This window comes from Chelonoidis abingdonii, chromosome 3 (genome assembly GCF_003597395.2).
Source record: "Chelonoidis abingdonii isolate Lonesome George chromosome 3, CheloAbing_2.0, whole genome shotgun sequence".
NCBI lineage: Eukaryota > Metazoa > Chordata > Testudines > Testudinidae > Chelonoidis > Chelonoidis abingdonii.
In genome coordinates, this window is record NC_133771.1 from 73,305,527 (window position 1) to 73,320,327 (window position 14,801).

The following is a 14,801-nucleotide window of genomic DNA, read 5'->3' on the forward strand; positions in this document are numbered from 1 at the left end:
ACTTACAGCTGTACAGCGCTGGGAGTTACAGCTGTCTTCGTACAGCTGTGTAGGTACAGCGCTGCAGTGAGGCCACACTGACAGCTACCAGCGCTGCAGTGTGGCCACATTTGCAGCATTTGCAGTGCTGTTGGGAGTGGTGCATTGTGGGCAGCTATCGTGCCATGGGGGCAGCGCATATCCCAGTTCACAGTGGCTGCAAGGCTGCTTTTCAAAGAGGGGGTGTGGGGCTGGGGGAGAGAGGAGTTGGATTTATGGAGCTTGTCAGCTCCCTGCCTGCAAGTTCTAAGGACTGGAACACACCATCACCACCCTGCATCATTTTAAAGTTTCGGCCCGTTCCCCACCCACTCTCTTATGTCCACTACTGCACTTATCATCCGAGCTCAACCTGGTGACTTCCCCCCTCTCCCCTCTGCCGTGTGGCTTCTCTACTCAAGCAAACAGCTGTGAACATTCCAAAGCAATTCCCCTGCCTGCCTCTTCTTAGCAAACAGGAGCTGTGTTTGTTTTTTAGATAAACAGCTCCGGGGAGCCGGAGTTCAGCCACTCTTCCAGTTTGTTGTGAACAGGCATTCTGGGATACCTCCTAATACCCTGGAGGCCAATTACAGTGTTTTGGTGGCCACACCTGTGGAGCAGCACTGCATCACCAGTGCTGCAATCATTATACCCCAAGCAGACCAGGTGTACAGCCAGCACTGCAGCCAGGGTGTTGCAGCGCTGGATGTGCCTTGCAGGTGTGGATAGTTACTAAGTTGCAGCGCTATAAATCCACCACCAGCGCTGCAACTCTCCAGTGTAGCCATGGCCTAAGCTAGAGGAGGAGAGTTGTGGTGGAGCAGAGCTCTGCTATGGCATTACCTTATCCCTGGAATGCCCCTATTCTCCCTCAGCATACACCCAGTGCAAAGAAGTGGGTAAAGATGCACTATTGGGAAGTTTTTCTTTAAGAATGGAATTCTCTGCTGGACATTTACAAATGGATTGTGATCCCCTTGCACTCCCAGAGTAGCTCAAACCCAGCTTGTGAATCTGGTCCATGTAATGAATAACACATCTTGGTCTTTCCCACACACATGTTCCACAGACAGATAGACAATGTCACAAAGGCAGCTGATCATGTTCCGCCCTTCCTCCCCACTTCAAGTTGTCAGAGTGAGATGTACATACAGGACACCAGAACCAATCCAGTTCAGTAATAATCGTCTAGAGAGAACATACACTGTAGAATTGCTAGATTTTGCTCCCTGTGGAAAAAATGATAAAAAGGATAGAGAATAGGATAGCAAAGTTTGCTGAGAAATCGCACCCATTTCTGAACTATTAGGAAAACCTCAAGAGCATAGGAATGATTAGAAATATATGATGTGGTATGAGACAATCACTGAGTGAAGCATTTATTTGTTTGTTTTTTAAAAAAAATTTGTGTACTTTTTAAGTAAAGCATTGAGTGCTGGGGAAATTTTATTACTAATTAAAAAAAACCCAGTACTCTTCTCTATGCCCAATGAGAGAAATAATCCATTCTGAATTTAGAGTAGGAAGGATACCAAAAAAGTTCCCTCTCTCCATTTGTATTGGTTTCTTAGTTTTGAATGTATCCTGTTCTAGAAGCCTCATCCGTACAGACCCTCTACAAAAGTTGGGCCATTTCCAGGACCATCTATCTTGCTCTTCCTTACTTGGATTTGCCAGATCTTGCAGGCTGGATGGCTAAGAAAAAAACTTTGAAATAATGGGAAAGTCAAAACAATCTCAGTAATTTCATGTGCTTTGTTTAGCTATCATTTAAACAGCTCAATTTAGCACCTTATTCTTATTCAGCAAAGCACTTAAGGCCATGCTTACCTTAGCATTTAAGCAAATGCTTAAGGTGAAATTAGTGCTTTATGCTTTGTTGAGGTAAGCATGCATAGATTTTAAAAAAAAAAGTATTTTGAGCCATCAAATCATAATCAGCCATAGAAATAGGAACATTTAGTAACTACAGTCAAGATTCTGCTACCCTTACTTACTTTACTCCGTAAATAGTCCTATTGAAATCAACCCCATTTATATTTGGGATTGCTGAATTATCATGAGAAATTCTTTTCTAATCCAGCAGCTGTAGCAGTATCACTTCATGTGTGATATCCAATAACTAGTGTCAGTGGTCTTAATTTAAAAAAAAAAAGCTGCATGTCAGGGACTGCAGCTGTTAAACCCCTGCTCTACAAGACTATGCACCACCAGGCAATTCCATTCTGCCACCCAGTGGCCTGCTAACAGCTGGTAGCATAGAAGGTGACCTTCTCAGAGAACTCAGGTCCTGGGCTCTGACTGGTAGAATGCTAGGAGCCCTGGTTGGTTCACAACTCTTATTTACACTAAGCCTAGGAACAGGAAGTTGTCCATAGAGCTGTGTTTCCCAAGCTTAAGACTGCTTCCCTTGCACTACTTCCTGACACTGATCTCCTGGTAACCTACCCACCTTGCCACCTGACTCCCAGTTTGCCCTCTGGCCTGTCTTGGATGCTGAAATCCTGATACCTGGCCTGACCTGACTCCAGACTCGAACTCTGACCACCACCTCAGACTGCTCACATCCCCAATCTTGACACTATGAAAGCATTTGCAAAATGTAAGAAACTGCTAACATCTGTAGATATTCTAGTTACTTAGGGTATGCCAATCCAAAACTACCAATTAGACAGTCCTGTGAGCAATCCATATGTCTTTGGACAGAGTTGGTCAACATTTTTCACAAGAAAACTAAGCATATTAACACCAACAGATTATTCTGTATGTCACTGGAAAAAAGACAATTTACTCTTGACAAATGGAGTAGAACTGTTTAATATATACCAGGTAGGACACTCACTAGCAACAAGTGCACAACAGAAGCAAGTTGTTAAGGTAGGGATACATTTCTGGTGCAAAAGGGATGTCAGTGCAATTGCTTTGGGGATGTAGCGAAGCACCCTGGCTCCCAGCCACGCCTGAGAGGGATGAGCCAGAACAGGTGCCTCAGTGGGCGGAGCCACTGCCACCTGTCCCCTCCCCCACCCCCAAGTCAAGGGGTGGGACAGGAAGTATAAAAGCTCGGCCTCAGCACTCAGTTAGCTGTAGACTGCCAGAGAGGACAGATGTTGGTGCCTGAGCTCCCACTGGGTCCAGCCTGCCCTGTGCCTGGTGGTGTGCTGGCCTGAGCTTCCCTGTACCTGGAGGAGTGGCCTGAGCTTCCCTCTGTCTGGTATCCTGAGGAACCCATGGTCTGGGACCTGCTGGATGATGCCGGTGAAGGACAGGTACCTAGAGAGGGGGAGATTGGAAGTGGCCTGGGGGAAGCTGACCCCAGTCTGGCTCCAGGGGGACCCTGAACCAATGTCAGTGTGTTGTGGCCAGGATCCCCACTGACTGCAGTGAACCCTTGCTGCTGCTAGGGCCCCGGGCTGGGATGCAGTGGAGTGGGAGGGTCTGCATCCCCCTGCCACCCTTCCAAGGGTGGCAGACTCCCCCTCCCCCTGGCCTGAGGAGGCCTCTTGTGCTGTTTATCTTGCTGTTCAGCCCCTGCTTGAGGGTCTGACCCTTACCTGGGTTTGTTGCCCTGCCCTGAGCCAGGGCTTGGGCTTTACAGACTGCTACTGTTCACTTGTTGCTCAGCCCTGCTGAAAGGTCTGAGCCTGAACTGCTTACTGCCGTGCCCTGACCCAGGGCCTGGACTCCTAGAGACCATTTGTTTGCTCAGCCCTTGCTGAAGGGCCTGAGCGCTGACTGCTTACTGCCCCGCCCTGCTTCAGGGCTGGGCTTATAGACTCCCTGCTTACCTGACCCCTGCTGAAGGGCCAGGACTCTGCCTTGTTTAGAGACTATTTGTTTGCTCAGCTCCTGCTGAGGGGTCTAAGCCCTGGATGGATTGCTGCTTGTAGCGAGGCACCCTGGCTCCCCGCTGTGCCTGAGAGGGACGAGCCCCAGCACTGGACCCTTACAGGGGACCTTAAACTTGCTATTATAAACTGAGCATTCCTGAGAGTTTCCCCCGGGGGTGGGGAAGGCAGAGAGAGCAAAGATTTAATTCTAAAAAGGTTGCAACAAACTAGAGATCTTGGTTGATATCCCTATTTCTCCCCCTTCTTTGCAGCCAGGCATTGTTAGTAACTCGCATACATGCATTAGCCTGCAGCATATATAAAGATGAAATGTAAACCATCTTTTCACACCACCTAGTGTTTGTGCTCTGTGCACTTTGAACATATGAGGAGGAGATCTAGCCCTCCAAGTCTCTCTCCCCCCCTCACCTCTTGCACTTGGTAATGCCATAAAAATCTCAAGTTTCTTATCCTCCGCCTCGTGAAACTCTTTTTTACCCAAAATAATTTGAACCCTGCACAAGCTGGTGACAGCATTTACCTCCAACTGGCAGCAGAAAAAAACAAGCTAAACCAAAACAAACCCATCCCAATCTTCACTTGGACATACAAAGCATTGGGATCTTAAATTAATCAGTGACAATGATTAAGTTCTAATTCCTGGAGTGAACAAATCCAACAACTTCATTTTGCTGCCTCTATTTTAACTAACCTAATCCAAAGAGATGCTATCAGTTCAACATGGAAATTCAGAATTTAAAATTTTTGTTAGTTAATATCCAAAAGTGAATGATAGATTTTTTTTACTCAGCTCTCTTCTTTTGAAAGTTATGCATTTAAAAATATCGGAAGATTATGTTTCAGAGAAATGTTTGCAACTGAAGTAATAGACCACACGTAGTTTGGTACATATTTAGAGCTTGGCAAATAATGTGTAATTAATAATGTAATTTAAGAGAACAGCTTCACTTTTTATATTAAAATTACATCCACAAGAGATTTCCTGAATTGTATTGTGTATTTGCTATTTTTAATGTATTATTTTTCTTTTTTAACTCTATGGATTGATCTCATACTGTTCATTGTAAATATTATTCCAGATTTAAAGTTTGTTATATAATTTCCATTGATTTGATGTATAAGCATCTGGATATTCATATTTAAAGAATTAAAATTTGGTTTGCACAGTACAGTTGCTTCTGAAAGTTGCTTTCTGTGTGCATTCCTATCAGGGAAAGAATGATTTCTCAAATATAAATGGAAAGGAAAAAATGCACATACAAATGTGAGTGAGTATTTCTGGATTATTATTTTTTTAACAGAGCTCAGCCTGTTCTAGTACTTAGAAAGTATTTGAAGTGCCTAGGTCTTATCCAATAGACCACACAAATTCCTTCAGAGTCCTTACCAACAGGCAAATATATACATTACTAATCTTTAGTATGTACCAAACTGTATATAATTTACACAGCCGATCACATAGACATTTATATTCAGCTGTCAGGTCTCATCTGGAGACAATCTGTAGAATCTTTAATTAGTTGGATTATTGACACAATAGGCTATAATTGCTGCATCATTCTTTTTTTATTTTTTGTGACTTTAATACTAGTGAATATCATTAGATTGAAAGCTGGAAATGTCAGTCGTCTTAGTACCCACAGCAGAGGTACAGCACATGTGGCTGGTTTCACTGACTTCCCAACACTGTCTCCCACCACAATACCAGCCTCTACTGACCACAAGTAATGGTGAAAGACTAGTTTAACCTTCGTAGTCAATTCAGTGTTGGTCTTTCTAATGAGCCTGACACAACAAAGATGTCAGTGTTGGTTGTAGCAGTACAGTGATGGGATTTGCATTTGGAACTGGACTGCAAGTCCCAAACTCATTTCATGTAGGCAACTGAACAGCCAGAAGATGGCGACACCTTTCCATTGCTATCAATTTGGGCAGGTTTTAAAATTGCATCTTGGAGTTAAGAAGCACTGTCCAATAACAGTCACCTGATCCATCTGGTCTTCCACAGCTCCTCCGTCTTTCATGTCAAGACCTCCTTGGTTATTTCTTAGCATGACAATTTTAGTATAAGACTTCTGGCCTGACATGAACAATTAACACCTGGAGGGAGGCCTCATTTCTTGGAGGATAGAATTAGGGAGGTAAACAGATCATTAGGTTGAAAAACACAGCATATCTGAGCCAGCTAAGATAAGATGGAGAACAGCCATGAAACCATTTACTAACTGTAAGCAGAGTCAGGATGAGCGCTACCCTGACATCTGGTAGTGAATTGTAGGGTGTGTGGAAAGTATCTTAAGAATTTCAAAGAGTGTGGAAAGATTTGCATTGGCATCCACCCCCCACTTAGGATAAGCCCACAGCAGACTGGGATGGTTATTTTAACAGCTCTGGGATCCCCATTTTCTTTGTTATTGGGGGCAGGAGGGAAAAAAAAAGTTTGTCACCCTGATTGTGTGTGTGAATGGGGAGCTGTGGGACTGCTTTGTGACAAAGATGACTCAACCTCAGTTGGGTGGTACTTGCTAAACATGGGACATGGGTTCCAAAACCCCATGAATTGAGAGAGGTTGGGGACTGGTGTGTGTACCTGATGGTATGGGCCCCTTTTGAGGGCCTGGAACACCAATTGCACATCCTCCTCTCTCCAATGTTAAAGAATAGAGCTAATTTTGATTCCATTAGGAGTCCATCTAGAGACGAGACTGCTGAGTTGAGTTCATGGTGAGATAATGGGGTGCACCAGCAGCAGAGTCTCCCCTCACTAAGAGCTGAGAGCACTGAGTGCTGTGTTAACTTGTGGGGGAGCCTGAAGACCTATTGTTAGTGGCTGGCAGAGCGGAGCAGTTTACAGCATGTGTGGAAAGCCATGAAAGTGGAGTGAGCGTTTTGAGTGGAGGTCATGGTGAAGGCTGCAGCAGAACTCCATGGAGAGGCAGAGCAATTGGCCTGCCCATGTAAGGTGCCCCTTAACATCCGGTGTGGACTCCCCCCTCCATGTGGCCCCCACCCAGGCTGGGGGGGGTAAACTCTGCAGATAAGCTCTGAATTCTGGGTGGCACTGAGCAGAGACTTTGGGTTGTTGGACTTTGGGGTAACTGGACTTAAGACCTAAGGGGAAAAGGACATTGCCAAATGTATTTGGAGGTGGGTTTTGTTTATGGTTTGTGTTATAACCCTGTTTGTGGTGTTTCTCCAATGGGATGCCGGATTGTTTCCTTCCTTTATTAAAAGGATTTTGCTACACTCAGACTCCGTGCTTGCAAGAGGGAAAGTATTGCCTCCTAGAGGCGCCCAGGAGGGTGTGGTATGTAAGTGTCCCAGGTCACTGGGTGGAGGCTCGAGCCGGTTATGCGTGGTGTTGTTAAAACGGAACCCCTGGATCCTGAACCCAGCCCTTGTTGCTGCCAACTCAGAGGGGCAGAAGGGTTACATAACAATGGAGAAAATAAATTAAGAATATAGAGGGGATGCAAAGATCAGGTTCTACATGAACAGCATATGGACAGAGCACGCTGTATAGGGATTTGTTCCTGCAAAGTAAACAAGCCAATCCCAAAATATGAGATGCACTGTGTAGTAAAAGCAATGTAATGTGTAAATTTATATTAAGGAAGAAGTTTTCTGTGTAACTTGGATGTAGGGTATGCCCTATACCCATCCCTGTGCTTGAGTCTGATCAACTCAGCATAGCTTTGCTGTGTGCCAAATAAAGGCACTTGAGTGACACAATCTGGAGTCAAACTGAGTTTTTTTTTTTGGATCCCAGAGAATTGCATAAGGTGTTCTCCCAGAACTGGACAAGGTCTTCTGGTTAAGACAGAAGAAAAGGTCTCACGCAATTTCAACAACTTTTTGATTTGATAGATGGAATGTAAGAAATGTGCAACCTTTTGGAACAACTACTGTGTGTCATGCCAATAAGGCTGCCATGCATACACACTGTATTAAATTTTTGATGAAAATTATTTTTGCACAGCAGATGCTTTTCTAGATGAAATAACTCAGTTGGTTTAATACTAGCCCAACTCCCTCAAGGCAGTAGTGCACATTATTGACTAATGACTTTAAATATTTCATTTAAAAACCCCATAAAAACAAAGCTGGTTTTTGGGTCTCGTGAACACTGGGACCTTCTAAATTTTTATTTTTATAGATTTCTGCTGTGTACATTAAAAATAACCAAGCTATTTTTTTCCCATTCAATTTTTATGCAATTGCTTCCAAGATGAAAACTTATTTAGAGTTCTTCTTATGAATGAAAAGAGAAAATCCTGAAATTACATAAGATTAGAATGGAAAGCCACATACAACTTTAAGAATAAGGGTACCACTACAATTGCACTATACTGGTCATTTAAGTCATTATCCTTTAAACTATTAATCTCACACTGCTGATAAAAGTGATCAAATTAGTATAATTAGGTCTTTTCTCTGCTTCTGATAGGCAAAAAAGAAAAGAAAAAATAAATCAAATAACAAATACATCAACATTGAAAAATTCCATTTACCCACTTACCCAGAATGAGTAATCTTTTCATGGGTGAGTCCAATACCCAGATTTCCTCAAGACAAGTAACAGTCAACTAGATTTTTTTTCCCCTGAACTTCTACATTTTCATGATAGTTTTAGATGGTCCCATACCAGAACCCAAGAACCAACTTATAGGTTGGATTAAAACCATATAAAGGACACTTTCCACTTCTATGATTTCTGTTCAGTTCCAGTATGAGTAGGTGCATTACAGCCACTCAGGTTGAACTGTGTATGTTTGGGGTAGAGAGGCAGGGCTGGCTATTGGCCCCCTGAAACCTCCGGTATATTAGGAAGAATGGCTTCCTGGTTGACTCTCCACTTAAGAGTGACTGTGGTGTGTGGCAAGCAGTGACTCTTGAAAAGGCTAGGAGGGATGTAGCTACCTGTGGATTTCTGCTTATGAACAAAGAGAAACTGCTGAGCTTCAGTTCATCTGCAAGTTTGACACCATCAGCTCTGGACTAAACAAAGACTGTGAATGGCTTGCCAATTACAGAACCAGTTTCTCCTCCCTTGGTTTTCACACCTCTACTGCTAGAACAGGGCCCCATCCTCCCTGATTGAACTAACCTCGTTATCTCTAGCTTGCTTGCTAGCATATATATACCTACCCCTGGAAATTTCCACTACCTGCGTCTGACGAAGTGGGTATTCACCCACGAAAGCTCACGCTCCAAAACGTCTGTTAGTCTATAAGGTGCCACAGGATTCTCTACTGCTTCTGCTTATGAACAGTGGATGAAAGCTTCAGATTGAGAATGTTGATGTAAATTGATGTAGCTGAAGGATCAGGCAGAATGGGCAAACATATATGAGACTAGTTGTTCTCACAAGATTTCTTCCCCTTTGCTTCATATGCCAGATGTGATATGGGATCAAAGGCTGTTGGGTTCAGCCAAAAACCCAAACCCTGAATTCTAACCTTGGTCATATCCACATCCAGACACCACCCATGAATCCATGATATTTTTGATATCAGTACAACTTTCTTCATTTTCATGCTGGTCGCGGGCACTTTTGCTCTGTTTGGATAGATAACTCCTTGATTAGGAACATTTACTACTTGACTTTTTGAAGAATTTAATAGGTAGCAGCAGTTATTGTATTAGGTTTCACATATAAAAGAAGGCTCCTGAGTTGTGAGGTATGAATAATCATACAGTTAGTCAGACCAATTATGTAGTGCTGGAGGCAATATTAACTATGTATTTGTATATATCTAACTGGAGAGCTCTTATCAAAAAGTACTTTACTGAATCTGAAAAGGTTAGGGAATTTTGGGGGCATTATCACATACAGCTTCTTTATCTTGCCTTAGGTTGTTTCATTCACGTCCATAAAGGAGAAAGAAGCAATGAAAGGAAATAATTACAGTGCCCCTGCTAGTTTACAATATTGTGTATTTGATTGATCTAGCCTTTTTACTTTTATTCACGGTAGAAATCTTATCCAAGTGCTGATAATGGTCTCTGTGTTACAGATGTTGCCCTATCTGCCTAGGTTGCATTTTTCATATCTTTTTTTTCCCATCTGTGAAGTTTATGAAGAATTAGAGTCCTCCTAGAATCAGAATGTCAGCATCTCCTCCTTCCTAGATAAGTCTAGTTTTTTTTTATTATGAGCATGCACTCAAGTGGAAACCTCATATTGGACCAGGTCAATAGGCCTGCTTAATGATTAGAGGATCTGCTCTATTATTTCTATCAGGTTTTTATTAAACAACCTTATTTAATATAAGAATATTGGAATCATTTTTTTTAAATAAAATGTTGTCCATTTTCTGGGAGCCTTGAATGGTTTAGTGAATTGGCAATGAAATACTAGGTTTTTCAACTCTAATTTACAGGCTTGAATCCAGTACAAGTCAGTTGTGATCAAAAGATGTTAACATGTCTGTTTGGTGATGTTTGCCCAGTTTCTAGGGAATCAAGGCTGGGATTTTCAATGGGGTCCGTGAGAGTTAGGTGCCTGAATTCTATTGGATTTCAGTGGAAGTAGTGCATCTAATTTCCTTAGGGTCTCTTAAATATCCCAGCCCAATTGTCTACCTCACAAAATATTTTTTTAAAAGGGCATGGAGAAGGTAGATCATGTGGTCCTAATACAAAGTCTCATGATACATGAATAAGAGGTCAGCTGATGAATTTGAAAGCTAATACATTTTAAAGTGATACAAGGGAATACATTTTTGTATAGTGCACTATTGACCCGTGGAACTCAACTACCACAAGACATCACTGAGGCCAAGAGCTTAGAGTCAGAAAAGGATTTGATATTGAGGGCAAGATTTCTAGCTGTGTTCTGATCTTTTTTGCTTCCACAGTGGTGCCATGGGTTAGAAAGCAGCTGATCTGGCCTGCTCGGAATTCTCCAGGAGTGGAGAATCTCTCAGCAGGCACGGAGTGTGGATTGAGTATGGCTATGTTTAGTTTGCATGTGTTCTCTTACAGATTGTGAAGAGCTGGTGTAATTTAGAGCAGACTCTAGGTTGCTGTAACCAAAGCAGATGCTCCAGATGGCACAGGAGTTGAGGGCTGGGAGAGACTCGTAAAATCTCCATGTCTGGCTTCAATACACAGAAGAAGGAAAAACAGCTAAATGGAGATACAGTAAGGGATAAAGCAGGCCAATGGGGGCTGCGGGAAGTGGTGTGGGCAGAGGAATGTGCTGGCCACCACTTCCTGCATCCACCATTGGCCTGGGATGGCGAACTGCGGGCAGTGGTAGCGGTGACTGGCAAAACCTGCAGAAGTGGCAGGTAAACACACCAGCCCGGTGCTTACCCTGGCGAACCGCATGCCAAAGGTTGCCAATCCCCGGGATAAAGAAACACCACAAAGTAAAAGTATGGGCAGCAAAGAGATATGACATACAAATATTGATCGTAGTAGCAGTCAGGTAGGCGTTACATTTAGTGAAAGGGCTATACCTAATCTGGCTAGAAAAACTGGTTGAAGTCCAAGGGAAACAACTGAAATGCTTATACACGAATGCAATGAATCTGGGCAATAAAATGGAGGAATTGGAACTACTGGTGCACAAGGTCAAACTGGATATCACAGCGATTACAGAAATAGTGGAATTGTATTTATGATTTGAATACAGGAATTGAAGGGAGATAGGAGAACTAGGAATAAAGGTAAATGTGGTGGGGTACCATTGTACATTAACAAAGCAGTAAGTTGTAAATAAATATGAAGTGATAATATGGACAAAACAATCTGTAGGTGAGGATTGTAAAAGAGGTTCTATTTAGATAGTATTAGAGATCCGCTATAGACCCCAGGGTCAGACTTGTATATGCATGGAGATCTCTTTAATATGATTAGAAAGATAACTACTATTGGGAAATGGGTCATAATGGGAGACGTTTAACTTCCCAGATATAGATTAGAGTATAAATGTTCCTAATCCTGTTTGGGACCAGTTATTCCTGGGTGTGATTGACAGTTTTCTTCGTCAAATTGTCATTGAACCAACAAGAGGTGATATAATTTTAGACTTGCTTTTGGTAAGTAATGAGGACATCACAGAAGAGCTGATCATAGGAAATAACCTCAGACCAAGTGATTGTGAGCTGATTCAGTTTAAATTAAATGGAAGAATAATCAAAACCAGGTTGTCAACTGTGCTTTTTATTTTAAAAGGGGAGACTTTTTGGACAACTAAGAGACCTAGTTAAACAGATTGACTGGACTTCGCTCAAGGACTTAAATTGGAGGAAACTTGGCATTTCTTCAAGTCAACTATATTAAAAGTTACAGGGCTGGTGCAAGGATGTTTTGCGCCCTAGGCAAAACTTCCACCTTGCGCTCCCACCCCCGCTCCTCTGCCCTGAGGCGCCACCCCCCACGGCAGCTCCCCTCCCTCCGCCCTGAGGTGCCCCCTTGTGGCAGCTCCCCACCCCCCAGCGTCTGCCCTGAGGCACACCCCACCCGCAGCTTACTGCCCGCGCCTCCCAGAGTGACGAACAATGAGACGATGAGAAATGGTTGCATGCAGGCTCACCTCACAGTATGGATTCTCAGGGAGATCCTCTGTGTTGTTGTTGGACGTCCACTCTAAATTGGGCTTTGCTTTGCCACAGCTACTGTTTGTTTGTGCAAGCTCTTGCCAGAATTTCTGCCTTTGAGCCTTCCATCGGTGATGATTGCCCCCCAAATTCCATCAAACTGTTTCCACTGTGCTCCAGCTCTTGTCCATGACAGTGATATGTGACTGATGCCCTAATCACATTTTGTTTGTCATCAGCTTGGTTTTCTCTGCACAAATTTCATGCCATTTTTGCAGTGGTTTCATCAGATCGTTCACAAGGTTGGCAAGTTCATGCTTCACTGCTGCCAGGCCGTCAAGTAATCAGTGAACCGGAAGAATTTGAGATTGTTCTCCCCACAATGCTGACGTGCATATATGACTCTGGGGCATCAGTAATTATCACTCCAAGTAGAACGTTGAACAGGTGTGGGCAATAGAAGCAGCCTTGCGACTCCAGTAAGTGGTGCAAAACCATTCTTCTATTGGTGCATTGATGAGAACTGCAACTGCTGGCCTTGGCAATGGTTGTTTAATGGTAGAATAAGCTTAGCAACGCAACAATGTACTTCTTCATGGTGCCCAGAGAGCTCAGAGAGAATGGTAAAAAACCCCCTCTGAACCTTAGAGCCAAAAGATGGGTACTACCAGCATGAATCCCCCTAAGCTTAATTACCAGCTTAGATCTTGGTAGTGCTGCCACCCGACCAGACTTGGAGTGCCTGGTACAGCTCTGGTCCCCCAAAACTTCCCTGGGACCCCCAAGACCCAGACCCTGGACTTAACACAAGGAAAATAAACCGCTTTCCCTCACCGCGTGCCTTCCTCCCGGCTTTCCCTCCCTGGGTTACCGCTGGAAAATCACTGGATTCCAACTCCTTGAAACTTAAACAGGGAGGAATGTCCTTCCCGCCTTCCCTTTTCCTCACGCCAGAGGTATATACAGATTCAAGTCAGTGAAATCTAAACAAAGAGGAAATTTTACCTTTCCCCCACTCCTCTCTCGTCCCTTCTCCCACCATCCCTGGTGGTACAGACTCCATTTCTTAAGGCCTTTACCAAGGGGAAAAAAACCAATCAGTTTTTTAAAGAGAAAAACTTTAATTTAAAAAGAAAGAGAGTAAAGATATCACTGTAAATTCAGATGAATATTACAGGGTCTTTCAGTCTTATAGAAACTAGAGAGAAGCCCCCCAGCAGAAATACAATTTAAAATACTTCCAGCCAAATACACATTAAAACTCTACCAGCCAATCACATTTGCAAATAAGAAAACAATCAAAAAGACTAAACCGCCTTCTATTTTGTACTTCTAAATTGAACAGAAGAGTAGAGAGCCTGTAGGTACGTGTTGGTCACTCTCAGAACCCAGAGAGAAACAACAGACAAAGAAAAACACACAAAACAAAGACTTTCCCTCCACCCGAGATTTTTGAAAGTACTTGTCCTGATTGGTCCTCTGGTCAGGTGTTCCAGGTTCACTGTTTGTAAACCCCTTACAGGTAAAAAAGACATTAAACATCTTAATCTATCTGTTTATGACGTGCCGATGCTGCTGTCAAATGCCTTCTGAGTCGGCAAAGAAGGGGTAAAATGTCCTGCTGGTGTCCCTGCGTTCAGCTTCAGCATGAAAGCAGCTGTTCTTGCAGTGATGACATTCTTTCTGTGGCTCAATGCTGTTCAATATATTCACAACATCATTTGCTGGGATGGTTTAATTAAGCTATGGTCCGAAAATTTGACAGTCAAGTGCAGGTTTGCCTTTCTTTGGAAAGAGTGAATGATTAGTGACTGTGTCCACATGGAGGGCCACTATCCCGGTCTGCCAGATCTTGAGCAGACTTCGTTTGAGTACATCAATTATATTTCGCATCAAATTCATCAGTTTCAGCTGGGATGTTGTCAATATCTGTAGCCTTTCTGTTTGAAGTGATTTTCACTGCTGTCTCCACTTCTTCAAGCAGTATTGGAAAGTCATCCACCTCTGTTAAATTTTCACTGTCTAGGACCTAGGGTCTCCATTTAGCGGTGGTTTGTATAGATCAGAGCAGTAGTTTGTCCGCCTATTGATGATCGTTCCTTTCTTCTGTAAGACCTGTTCCGCTTCTTTGTCTGAAATTGTTAGCTTGTCCATCCTTCCTTTGTCAGATCTTTTACAACCTGGAAGGGCTCATTTGCTATTTTTTATTATTGATACAACTCTTCAATTTTTAGAGATTGTTTTTCAAATCTTCTCCTGGCCACCTTCGTGCCTTCTTGAGTTTCTACCAATACTCGCATTTAACAACCCTCAGTGGCAGTTCTTGTGTTCTCTCCTTGAGTTCTTCCTAACGTCAACCATGTTGTAGTATTTCAATTGG